The 12,779-nt window shown below is 38.1% G+C and overlaps 1 protein-coding gene across 2 annotated transcripts in view; it reads right to left on the bottom strand.

Annotated features, from left to right (window-relative positions):
* The window catches only part of su(r) (dihydropyrimidine dehydrogenase su(r)), a 413,031-nt gene that overhangs the window by 2,635 nt on the left and 397,617 nt on the right, over positions 1 to 12,779 (bottom strand). The window lies entirely within an intron of this gene.

The following is a 12,779-nucleotide window of genomic DNA, read 5'->3' as shown; positions in this document are numbered from 1 at the left end:
TCTAAAGAAAAACAGACAATCGAGTAGCATGGACGATTTTTTCAGTGTATGCTACCTGTATATATACAAGTAAATCACTAACATGGCCTCTTTTTTTTTTTTTGAAAATGGCTCTATTGAGATCTCTTACTGTGATTAAATTTTGGACAATACCTTACGCTTTGAGAGCGATGGATTCATTTATCATCACCAGCCATTTTCCGTCCAATGTCGGACGAAGGCCTCCTTCAAACCTCACCATTCATTTCTATCCTGAGTTTTTTTTATGCCATGAATTCCAGCCATTTCTTTAATCTCATTCTCCCAACTTCTCCTTGGTCTTTCTGTAACTCTCTATCTCTGGGATATCATTCAGATATCAGCTTTGTCTATTTTTGAATGTTATATCTTACCATATGACCTGCCCATTGCTATTTGGATCTTTTAATGCCAGTTATAATGTCTCTCACCCTAGTCTGAGTTCTAATCCAAATATTGCGCTTTCTGTCTAGAAGGGTAATACCAAGTAATGATTTTTCCATTTTCCTCTGAGTAGGCCACAACTTGTTGGTTAATTTTTATGTCAGTCTACGTTTCACTTCCATATGTCATGATCGGAAGTATACAGCTGTCGAATATTTTTTCTTTTAAGGCAAATTGGAATGTTTCCTTTGAGTGCTTCACGGTGTTTTCCAAAGGCTATTCAACCAAGTTGAATTCTACGTATAATCTCTTCTTCACAATCTCCTACTGTGATATTTTGCCCTAGGTAAACATATGAAAAAACATTATTTTCGTTTTGTCTTTGTTTATATCTAATGCTTTCTTTTTACTTTCTGCATTCAATTCACTAATCATTTGTTGAAGTCTGCGGAATTTTCTAAAAGATCAATGTCATCAGCGAATCGTAGGTGATTTCTTTCTTTCTTATCTACATAATTGCTCTATTTTTCCAATTCAGGTTTTTAAAAATTTCTTCTAGGGTTGCTGTAAATAATTTAGGTGAAGTGGCCCCGCTTTGTACTTTTGCCCAGCTTTCCAACTCTCTATTTTTATAAAAAATTTCTTACTTGTTCCTGATTTTATCACCTGTATTTGCATTTTTATATATATGGGTAATTATACGAATGTAAGTTTTATTTTCCATCAATTCTTGATTTTTAAGAGCTTCTAAAATAGCTAATGGTGAGACTGAATCAAAGCCTTTTCAAAATCAGTAAAATAAATGCCAGACCTAAAGGTTTTTGGTATTCATTTGGCTTTTCAGTATTTGTCTTATTACATATATATGATCAATAGTGCTGTATTTTTTTTTCTGAATCCTTGTTTGTTCTGGAGGTTGACACACACACAAATAATAAATAAAAATCTTCCTCTTCCATTTGGAAGAGGAAGAAATATGCCCTGATGAAATGGGAATCATCATACAACTTGGCATAAAATGATTGTATTCTTCTTATGATCTATTCTTTGTCTCTAAGTTGTACTCCATTTTCATCTTTAAGGATTATTGATTTATTTTAGCTTATGGACAACTCTCATCTCGCTCCGTTTAGACTCATACTGTTTTCTATTGCAATGATGATTTTCCTTGTTCGGAAGTATTCAATTTCTTTCATCCTTTTCCTTATAGTTTTACATAGTTTCGAGCATCCTATTCTACTTTTCCTGTGAAGGTCTCTTTTCATTTATCTTCTCTTAGTGAGAAGATTTAGGGTTTCTTCACACAATTTTCTTTTGTCCTTTTAGTTGATTCCACCAATCTTTCTGGCATTATTTAGTAGGGTCTCGGTTATTATTAGGTAGTTTTTATCCAAGTCTTCATTTATATCAATATTATAATTTTTTTTTTCTATGTCTTTCTGAAAGAACTTTTCTTTCAGAAATGTTCCTGTGCCTGTTAATTTTCAGAAATGTTCCGGTTAATTTTTTTTTCAGATTTAATTCATTGATAGAGAATATTTTACTTTTGATCAGATGCTGTCTTTCCCATCTTTTATTCTTTTATTAAAGACAATTTTTGATCTCACTAATCTATGATCATTACCTGTACTGAAATTATTTAAGGTGTTGGACAATATATTTTGTCTGGTGGTTAAAATGCGCTGCATGGAAAGAAATCGACGGACATCCCCAAGAGCAAAGGTTATATCATGCCCTTGGCTATGGTGTACCTTCATTGGCCATGTAGCGAGTCGTTGTAACTATGCGGGTGAAATAGCTGCGAGAAGGGAAGTAACGGAGAATGAAAGAGGCATTGTGATAGGCCTGTTATCTTACAGGTCTATTTGTTCGGCAGATTGTTAACAAATTTGGCTATTCCGAATCAGCAATCAGTGATGCCATACTGAGATGGAAGCGCAAGGAGTCAAATGCAAGTGCAACCCAGAGTGAACAACCCATCATACACACCGAACGTGACTGTAGGATGCTACGAAAAATAATATGCAAAAACCGCCATTCGTTGGCCGACACATTGAATGCGGAGTGCTGGGCATCGACTAGAACACAAATATGCGCATAAAAATTCAGATCCCAGGCTGGTAACATGGATTTCCATGGTAGGACCGCAATATACAAGCCCCGCATTATTCGAAACAACATGCAGCTTTGCCTTCATTGGTACAAAGAATGTGTACAGTGGAACGTGGAAGCTTGAAAAGCAACGAATCATGCTACATCCTCTACCGAGCAGATGGGCAGGTGTGGGTGTGGCGGATGCCCGATGAACGTCACTTACCAGAGTGCGTAATCCCAACTATGAAATTTGGAGTTGGCGGTGTTGATGGTATGGTCCTGTTTTTCTTGGTCTGGCCTCAGACCTCTAGTTGTGGTGCCGCAAACATTGAACTCTGAACATTCTGGATAATGCAATGCTTCCTACTTTGTGGCGTTTCTACCAGTCTCTTTCAGCAACACAATGCACCGTGTCATAAGACTACTGTAACTGCGTAGTTTGTGGACATGAACGTCACCACACATGACTGTACTCCACAGAGCCCCGATCTCAACCCTACTGAACATTTTTGGGATGAACTGGAGCGTCGTATGAAGTCAAGGGACAGCCGCTCCACAACAGTCCAGGACCTCATTACATGCCTACAGGAAGAATGGTCTAAAATTCCCATTGATCGCTATCGTACGCATGTGAAAGTATACTCCAAGGACTGCTATGGTCATCGCAGCGAAAGGAGATCCTACATCTTATTCAGGTTGGCGCCATGACTGTTTTCCTTACACTATGATGTCCTTTGACTTCTTTCCAAGCAATGTGTGTGTGTAATTGGTATTGAACTGAAAATAATGGTTAGTAGATTAGTAGCTTGGATATGAGTGTAACTACAAACAAGCCAAACTAGTGCAAAAATCAAGTAACGCTACTAGTAGCCACTAAGGAGACCAGTATATAGGCACTACATGGGAAACGTGTAAGACCCTTGCAGGCAAATACTTGCCTCACAGAACTTTGCATATCCACTTCACCAACACTCGTGGCCTAAACTCCAACCTTAATAGTGTACACTACCATCTGCAGTCTGCCAAACCCCACTTACTCTTTTTAGCAGAAACTCAAATCTCCCCCCCCACACACACACACAGCACTATCTATCTCAGCCTTCCAAATTACACGCTGTTTAACTCCTTTCGACCCAAGGGTGGCATCTGCGCATATATCCGCTCTGACATACCCTGCCAGAGAGCACCTAACCTAGAATCGCCCAACTTTGATCTACTTTGGTTGAAAATATCCCTTGCCCACTCAGTCAAATTCATCTGCTGTCTCTATCGCTCTCCTAATGCCACCAACTACTCTGAGTTCTTCAATTTCCTCTTCTTAAAAATTTATTTTCTCCAGTCCCACTCACCTAACAGCGAAATCATCCTCCTAGATTTCACTGTCCATAACACCAACTGACTTTCCTCCTCCAGTTGTACGGATCTTGCAGGCAGTGATGCTGAAACATTTAGCATCACTAACGACCTTACACAAATTGTTCACATGCCAACCAGAATACCAGATAACCCGAACCACTCCCCAAATATCCTAGATCTCTTCCTTACCAATGACCCTTCCAAATATGCAGTGAATGTAGTGAGCCTCTGGGTAATTCTGACCACAATCTAGTGCTCATCTCCCGTCCCCCATGCAACAACGCTTACACAGTCACTCCCACACAATAGTTTGGCATTATAACAGTGCCAAGTGGGACAGCCTCCGAGACCACTATGCTTCATTCCCATGGTTGGACTATTGTTTCGGTCTTCCAATCCAAACATATGTACTGAAAGTATCACTAAAATAATCCTCACTGGCATGGATACATACATTCCCCACACTTCTCTGAATTGCCCTCCCCTATCTAAACTCCGTTTCTCCAAAAGATGTGCCAAGGCTGTACAAATGAGAAATCAAGCATACCACAACTGGCTCAAATCAAGCACTCCATCCACATTCAATGATTACAATGAAGCCCGAAACAGATGCAAGAAAATTATCAATGCTGAATTTGAATGGGCAAAAGCAGGAAACTGGCAGCCTTCCCAAATGACAGCCGTGCCTTTTGGTCTCTTGGAAAAGCAATTGGTTGTAACTTTTGCCCTGCACTATTCCCATCCCTAACATACAGTGGTGAGCTATGGAAATTTTAACAAAGGGCTCGCATCGTCGAAACAAAAAAAAAAGCCTAACTTAGCCCTTATAATACTTATATTGCGACTTTGTAGAGCTTCTGACAGATATGATAATTCCTGTAGGAAATCAATCATTAATGCTAGATCTTTTAAAAATTCCAAATTGAGAAGTCGGTTTAAAAAGCCCTTATATTTATCGTTCGATGCAAAATGGTTGCACAAAAAACTGGGTAATTTCTCCACACAGCAAGAGCAGTTCGCAAACTGCAAGTTGCCCATCGTGGTCCAAACACACGGCCGATCTTTAAAATTTCGATACCAAGGTCTTTTGCAATCGTATTTAATTCTCGTTGATTTTTTGGTCATTGATGATAAAAAGCATATAATTTATCTATAAATATTTCAAAATGATTTATTTCTTTAATGTTTTTTTATCGAATCGTCTAATGCTAAATGTAAACGATGAGCGTAATGCCAAATCACAACGTTGGGAAATTTTTGTAGAAGTTTGAATTGCAACACCTGATTTGTTTCCTAACATTACACTAGCTCCACCAGAACAAAATGCCATGAAATGATTTTTTAAATAGCTATCAGAAAATCCATATGAATTTTAAGTAGCAATTATAGTAGCATGTATACATTCCACGGTGGTATTTTCTAGTTCTACAAGATTATTAAACAAGAAGAACAAGGGACTCACAAATTTGAGAAAAATTTAACAAAGGGCTCGCGTGAGCCCCTTATAGCTCACCACTGCTAACAGGCTCTATTGCATCATCACCCACAGAAAAAGCTAAGCTCCTGGCTTCACACTTTGCCTCCAATTCACACATAACTGACAATGGCAAATGCCCTCCCCCCTCCACAGTCATTCCAACTGCTCAACATCAGTGCCTCTATATCCTTTTGCCAGAAAGAGATCAGAAACCTATTGTGCAAATTAGACACAAAAAGTCTCCTGGTCTTCCAATTGTACTGAAGGTCTGTGCACCAGAACTGACTCCTATGTCACCTGTACATACTCTCCTACTTCACTGATATCTCCTACTTCCGGCTATATCCAAAGCCGGAAAGTGGCCTATATTCAACCCATTCCTGAGAAGGGTGACAAGTCACTGCCATCTGACTACCGTCCTATCTCGTTCACCTCAGTCCTATCCAAAGTGAAAGAGAAAACCATCAATTCTCAATTCCTACACTACCTTGAAGGCACCCAGCTATTAAGCGATTCCGTCGCTGCCGGTCAGCAGGAGATATACTCTCATATATCGCCCATCTCTGGACAAATACCATGGATCTCAAGTGGTTGTACTTGATATCTCTAAAGCTTTTGAGACCGGGTCTGACACAAAGGCTTATTAAGCAAACTCCTATCATTTGGACTGTCTCAGGACTTCTGCAGTTGGACTGTCAGCTTATCTGAACGCACACTATGTGTGATGGTAGACGGTTCCCTATCCTCTCACAATCCAACTAATGCTGGGGTTCCACAAAGTTTTGCTCTCTCATCAACCCTCTTTATTCTGTATATCAATGACTTACTTCAATTGACCTCCAACCCAACGCACAGTTTTGCAGATGACAGCACATTTCCCTTCCTCTTTCATTTGATAAACCTTACTCTACACAACTCACTTCATCCTACAGAACATCAACCACCACTGCTCTCAATTTCTAACCTCCAATGGGGGCTCAGAAAACCTCGTCAACTTCAATGCTAGTAAAACCCAGTTCTGTCTTATTTCTCAGAAAAAGAACCATTTTCTCCCCGTATTATTTTTGATAACACTCAAATTTCTAGACAAGATGAAATTTCTCTTCTTGGAGCTACCCTGACATCAGGCCTCTCCTGGCATAAACACATCACGACCACTGTATCCTCAGCTTCCAAAAAACTAGGATTTCTCTTTCGCTCAATACGTTACTTCACCTCTAAACATCTGTTAACCTTATACAAATCACAAATCCGCCCAGCTATCGAATACTGCTCTCACATTTGGAATGGGGCTCCTAAAAGCTCCCTCAAAATGCTTGCCTCAATACAGAGGAGAGCAATTAGGTTGATAAATGACCCATCTCATCAACTAACTCTCCTCACATTCACATAGACGTTTGGTCTCTGCAATTTGTGTATTCTATGAATTCCATGGCAAATGATCATCTGAAATAGCATCAATAATTCCCCCACAGTATTAAGTCCATTGGAACACGTACAGCTGCCGCCCAACATCCTTTCAGATTCAGAGTAATTCACAGTACACCTTGAAGCACACAGAACAAGTTTCTTTTCCTCCTCCTTCATCCCTACTACTGCTGTACTGTGGAACAGTCTTCTTCCCTGATGCATTTCCCAAGGAATACAATATACAGGCTTTTAAATCAAATGTAAACAAGTTTCTCCTTTCCCGACCCATTGCCCATATACGGCTAATGTACTATAGGTTGATCAACTAACCTCTCGTGTAGGGCCCAACATAAAAAAAAAAAAAAACCGGACTGATATTTGATATTATTATCAGTCTGACCATACATATGGTGAAGTGATATCCCAAAAGGGATAGGGTGGAAATAGCTTGCCACACAACAGTTCAGGATCTTACAGGAAGAAGGATCCAAAATTCCCATTGATTGCTATCGTACGCTTGTGAAAAGTATGCTCCGTAAGATCGCTGTTGTCATAGTAGCGAAAGGAGGTCTTACATCTGATTATGATGGGCGCCGTGGCTGCTTGTTCCTCACACTATGGTCCGTCCGTTGCTTTCTCTCCAGGATGTGTATCATCTCTTTCATTAAGCGCCTCTCTATTTGGAACTTCGCCATACCAATTTCCGATTCTTCCTTTTTTTTTTGAAGAAGTTATTCATTATGTAGAAACCTCTACTTTCAACAAATTCTATCAAGCCCTTTAAAAAAATTATAAAGATAATATTATTCCGCCTCTTTGGTATTCTCTTATTAATATAGTCATGACTATTCACCACATTGTTTGCATTGAATACTCCAATTAAAATCGTAAAGAATGTATCATTGCTGTGTACTAGTTGGTCCAGTGATTCATAAAATACATCTGTTTCTTCGTCTTTGGGTCTACGGTTGGTGCATAGACATCTTGAGTTCTGCAATGCTGTTTGTGAAGTACAAGTGTATTATTTCTTGTATTTGATCTTTTATGGAGCGGTTAATCACACACACGATTCCTCCCAGGAGATGTCCATGCTATCCGATCGATACTATTTTCACAAAGTCTTCAAGTTTCACTGAATCCAATGATGACCCATTTTATCTTTTCTGCTTCCTATAGTAATTCTTCTAGTTTTGTTTGTTCGAATAGTGACCTACAGATGTACACACATTTAATTTTATAATTTTCTGTTATTCGCGATGAATTTCTGTTGTTAACGATAGATTATAAAGATATTAGGCTCCAGAAAATTTTCGTAGTTCAAAAATGAAAATATTGCAACAAATCAAGTTATATGCATGATGAAAGCTTTTTCACTGGTTATACTTCACCGGTTATTTTTCACTGGTAAGAAATTATATTCTTGGTTCAATCCTTTATCCGAGTGTAAACAAAGTTTGCGCGTGAAGGATCTTCAAGATTGGGGTGCTTGTATATAGAGTATAAATCCAGAGTATTTAATAATAAAGCGATACACTTTCACTACTTGTATGTAGAAAATACATTGGTGTCCAAAAGCTAGGGGCGAACTACAGTTTTACCTTATATGAAAAAAATGTTCAATGACTACAGCCGTAAATTTAAATTTATTTTTAATTTAAACATAAATTTATTTCCAGCATACTAATAAATTATATTACAAAAAATTGGTTATCAATTTCGTACAAATTAAATTGCAATACGTTTCGGCAAAAGTTACAAATTTCCTAGGGAATTAATGAATTAATTAAGTTAAGGAATAAATGTATACTGCTTACAGAAAACTATGCGGAGACACACTTCAGTATGGAATATGTCCACCCCGAACTGGGATGCTTAGCACCAAGTGATTCAGGAATTCTTGAGGCAAACTGCGCCACTCCTCCTTCAGAACAAGGATTAAGGCCTTGTTTGTTTTCTGGAGGGGAATTTTGAGCAGCAGTGCGTCTCCCTGTTGCATCCCAAATGGGTTCTATGGGGTTGAAATCTGAGGGAGCGTGCTGGTCACTCGATTTGATTAATATCCTCAGTCTCTAGAAGTATCCCCGCTGCTCGCGTACGATGTGGTGTGGTATTGTCATCCATAAAAATGAATTCTTCGTCTACAGCACCACGGAAAACAATCAAACATCACGTTGAAGAACTTCATCGCAATATCGTTCCTCAGTCATAGTCCCTTTTCCCAGCACTTGTAGCTCGGTGCGCCCATTAAGCATAATGCCTTTGCACACCATAACCGCCGTATCTATCCCTTTTCAAGAACATTCTCGCGATGCTAAAAAGTACCACTTTCACGCCAGATCAAGTGTCGACTAGAATCGGAGAAAAGACTAAAACGACTCTCATTTGTAAAGAGTACATTAGCTCACTGGTGTCCTGCCCAATTTTTATGTATACAACACCACTGAAAACGTGCTCTACGATGAGCTGTGGGTAAAGGGGGGGGGGGGGGAAGCAGACTACATGCCTTCGGGCGTATAGGCCTATTTGTCGCAGACTCTTTCCACAGTTTGTCAAGATATCCGCGTTCCTGTGCTTGAATGGAGGTCATACGTAACTGACGCACCACGATAGGTCAAACTGACCTATCGTGGAGCGTCAGTTACGTATGACCGACACACCACTTCTGACTGGTCTCAAAAACTGCATTCTATTAAGTACCTTCGTATGGTATAAACGTGGCCTTTATCGGGGGCCCTTCGGTGGCATGCCTTGTGCTGGGAGATGAGTGGTCTTCTGGCTGGAGTCTTGTAGAAATCGATGTTTAACTTAGTGGTAGGTTTTTGCCTACATTGGGCGGAGGAGGCTTCTGCGAGTTTTGTCCTGCAGAACCATCGCTGAGATTAATGAGTTATAAGATCCTTCGAGTTACTCATGGAGGTTAGAATGATCGCCTAGTTTTTGGAGAAGACCCTTTATTTATACAAAGGTCGGAACCAGTCTCGGTAGTAGCCCTTCCCGTGATGCTTAGTGGTATATACGTCCAAAAGGGATGTGTTTTGCATTATGGGATACTAAGGCAATTGATGTGAAGTCATTAGCCTCTGTATATAAGTAGCCTAGTCGTGAAGATATTTCACGAGCAAACTTTATTTGCTTACACTTGGATAAAGGATTAAACTACGAATATAATTTCTTGGCATCTTTAATTTACAACTTATATACAGTTTTGTTTGTCCCTGTAAAGTTGGCAAAAATGGACATGCCACTTTCTACAATTAACGATTCACATATTGTTCTTTTGGGAAAAAATAAAAGAAAACCAAATATCTTGCGGATATATCCACCACAGGAAAAAGGAGGGAGAAAAAAACAATTACAATAGTTTTTATTTTTTTACTCATTATTAGAGATTAAATGTCCCCCCTTCCCAAATGCAACTTTCTCTTTCGAATGCGAGCTACTAAATTTTAAATATTTCAAAGTGATGGCTGGAAAAAAGAAGAGATACCCACATAATGGAAAGAAAGAAAGGATCGCTACTCCTTCCAATATATATATATATATATATATAAAGGAAAACAAAACTATGTGAAAATTATCAGAGGGATATCGCTGCTATCAGAGCAGGCTACAAAATTTTATCTAATATTATACTAAAAAAAAAGCTTACCTTATGCTGAAGAAAATATAGGTCAATATCAAGAAGGATTTCGAAGAAATAGATCGAGAGTGAACCAAATTTTTACACTTAGACAGATACTGGAAATAATGGAAATATAATCTGCCGATCCATATTTCATTTATATACTTTAGAAAGCATATGATAATTTATAAAGAAGGCCTTTGGAGAGTATTAGATGAACTAGGAACAACATAACATATGATAATACGTTTAATCAAAATTTACACCACTGAACAGCCGAACCATGGTATTAGCTAATGGAATTAGATCTGAACTTTTTTTTTTTATATTAAGATAGTATTGAAGCAAGGAGATGCCTTTTCGTCCATTCTTTTTAATTTAGCCTTAGAAAAGCGTCCTAGAGGTAGACCGCGCAGGCGTTGGGAAAATAATAACCAAAAAGACAGCTGAGATGGGAATTCAGAACTGGAATGAAGAAGGTTGGTACATGTAGCAAAAAACCTTAGACGTTCAACAAGCTGACGAAGTGAAGTGACGGCTGTTTCGTTTTAGAATCCTATCAGACTCAACTAATATAATATGCGATAGATATTTCAATTGACGTCGAGAGAAAGCGTTAACAATCTATCGCATTTAACAAATTCTTGATTATTACTGTTTTTTCAGGTAAAAAATGCAAATGGAGATATGAACACACAACTCCATTTTTGCAAAGGCATATTCTTCTATATGAAAATGAAAAAAAAAAATACATAAAAGTACGTAGTTACATCAATGTTTATAAATCGAGGCAAAGCCTGAGATTTGACCGAATTGCAAAACTTTTGGGGGGGGGGGGGGAATTCCTCTAGCAGCTGGTTGAGACGACACCTAGTTGAAGCCCTAGATTCTATTGCAATCGCAGAACTTTTGTTCTACAACGAAATTTAGTGGCGTGGAATTCCCATTATATGATGAGATTGGAACATAAGAACGAAGTTATATCCAAGTCTCATATGGTGGTGGAAGATTTTGCTTTGGAAGCTAAACTGGCGAAGAACGCACGCAATTTACATACATAATACATTTGTTTCACAGAATTTGCACCGTTGGCATTACGTAAACAACCAAAAAAATCCTTGAAAGAGTGGTTAAATCTCGTGAGCCGTTTGCTACCGAGATGCATATTATAATGCTATGATTAGGACAAATGTTTTTATATATTGACGAGCCATACTTGTGAGGTCAATTGTAATGAAGATGTATCTTATATAGATTCATTAGCTTAAAATATTGTATACTAAATAAGTAGTGATTTAGTACAACCATTTAAATTGCAGCGGAATATGTTTTAAAATGACAAATTAGAATAACTTTACAATAAAATTCAAAATGAGGTTCCAGAAGCAATGCTGTGTAAAGAGAGAAAAAAGTTGTAAACATGATCATAGATTAACAACTAAGTCTGAGGCATCTGCAAGTAAGAGTCAGTTGTAAGAGCACGTTTGCTGCTCAGGAGTAATTAGTACACGATGGAAACTCATTCAATTTTTTCTTGATCTCAGAAAATTCATTTCAAATTCTTTTTGGTTAAGAAGCTTTCTGTGCTAGTTCCACTATCCTCATCCACGACGAAAGGAAGTTTTTACACCCAACATTGCAATACGTTACGTCACAATTCTTACCTGCTACAATTTGATGGCGAATAAAATCATATTTTGTCTACAGCCGAATATATCTCAAGTTTGCAGTTCCAAATGGCAATCATTAAATCTTGTGTGGCTCTCTGAACATCGAGGGACTGTTTCGTTAACTTTACATCTCAAAATAAGAACCAGTTTTCAGTTTCTTTTACAGGTAGAAAGAGCTCATCTGGCTTTTGAAGTTCCACATTTGTAATTGACAGTTATGCTAATTTAGATTACGGAATGGCACTTCGTGTAAGTCACGTGCTGCTTACACAGTTAAACTGATCCTTAGAAACTTAGATCCCGAAAGGCATGTATTCGACGAAAAATCCAAATCTATTTACAGAAGCAATGTGATTTGTGTGTTTGTTCCAATTTCTTTCTCTTTCAGAAAATAAATACAATCGTATTATGTTGGCAGTGGTCGAAGATAAAATACTTCCGAAAGAAAATCTAATTAATAGTTTATATAAACAGGTTTGCGAAACACTTCAGCGCCATCCATGGACGCCAATTTCGGATGATGAGTTTGTAGTTTTTTCAATAAGGATTTTTGTAATTATCATGGGTCAGAACTTAATTCTTTCTCGGCAAAAATTCGTTACTACATAAAAGCAAAATATTTGAAGCATTTTTGGCATACATTAGTGGGAATTGCTAAGGTTTTGGCTTGAATTTATAATAAACTATTAGTAATAAAATATATAACATTATTACAATGCATTTGTGTTTCATGTTAAAAAAAAAAAAC

Source organism: Typopeltis vanoorti, chromosome 18, assembly GCF_054136105.1.
Source record: "Typopeltis vanoorti isolate ZY-2024b chromosome 18, IOZ_Tvanoo_1.0, whole genome shotgun sequence".
Lineage (NCBI taxonomy): Eukaryota > Metazoa > Arthropoda > Arachnida > Uropygi > Thelyphonidae > Typopeltis > Typopeltis vanoorti.
This window is presented reverse-complemented; position numbering and strand designations above follow the sequence as displayed.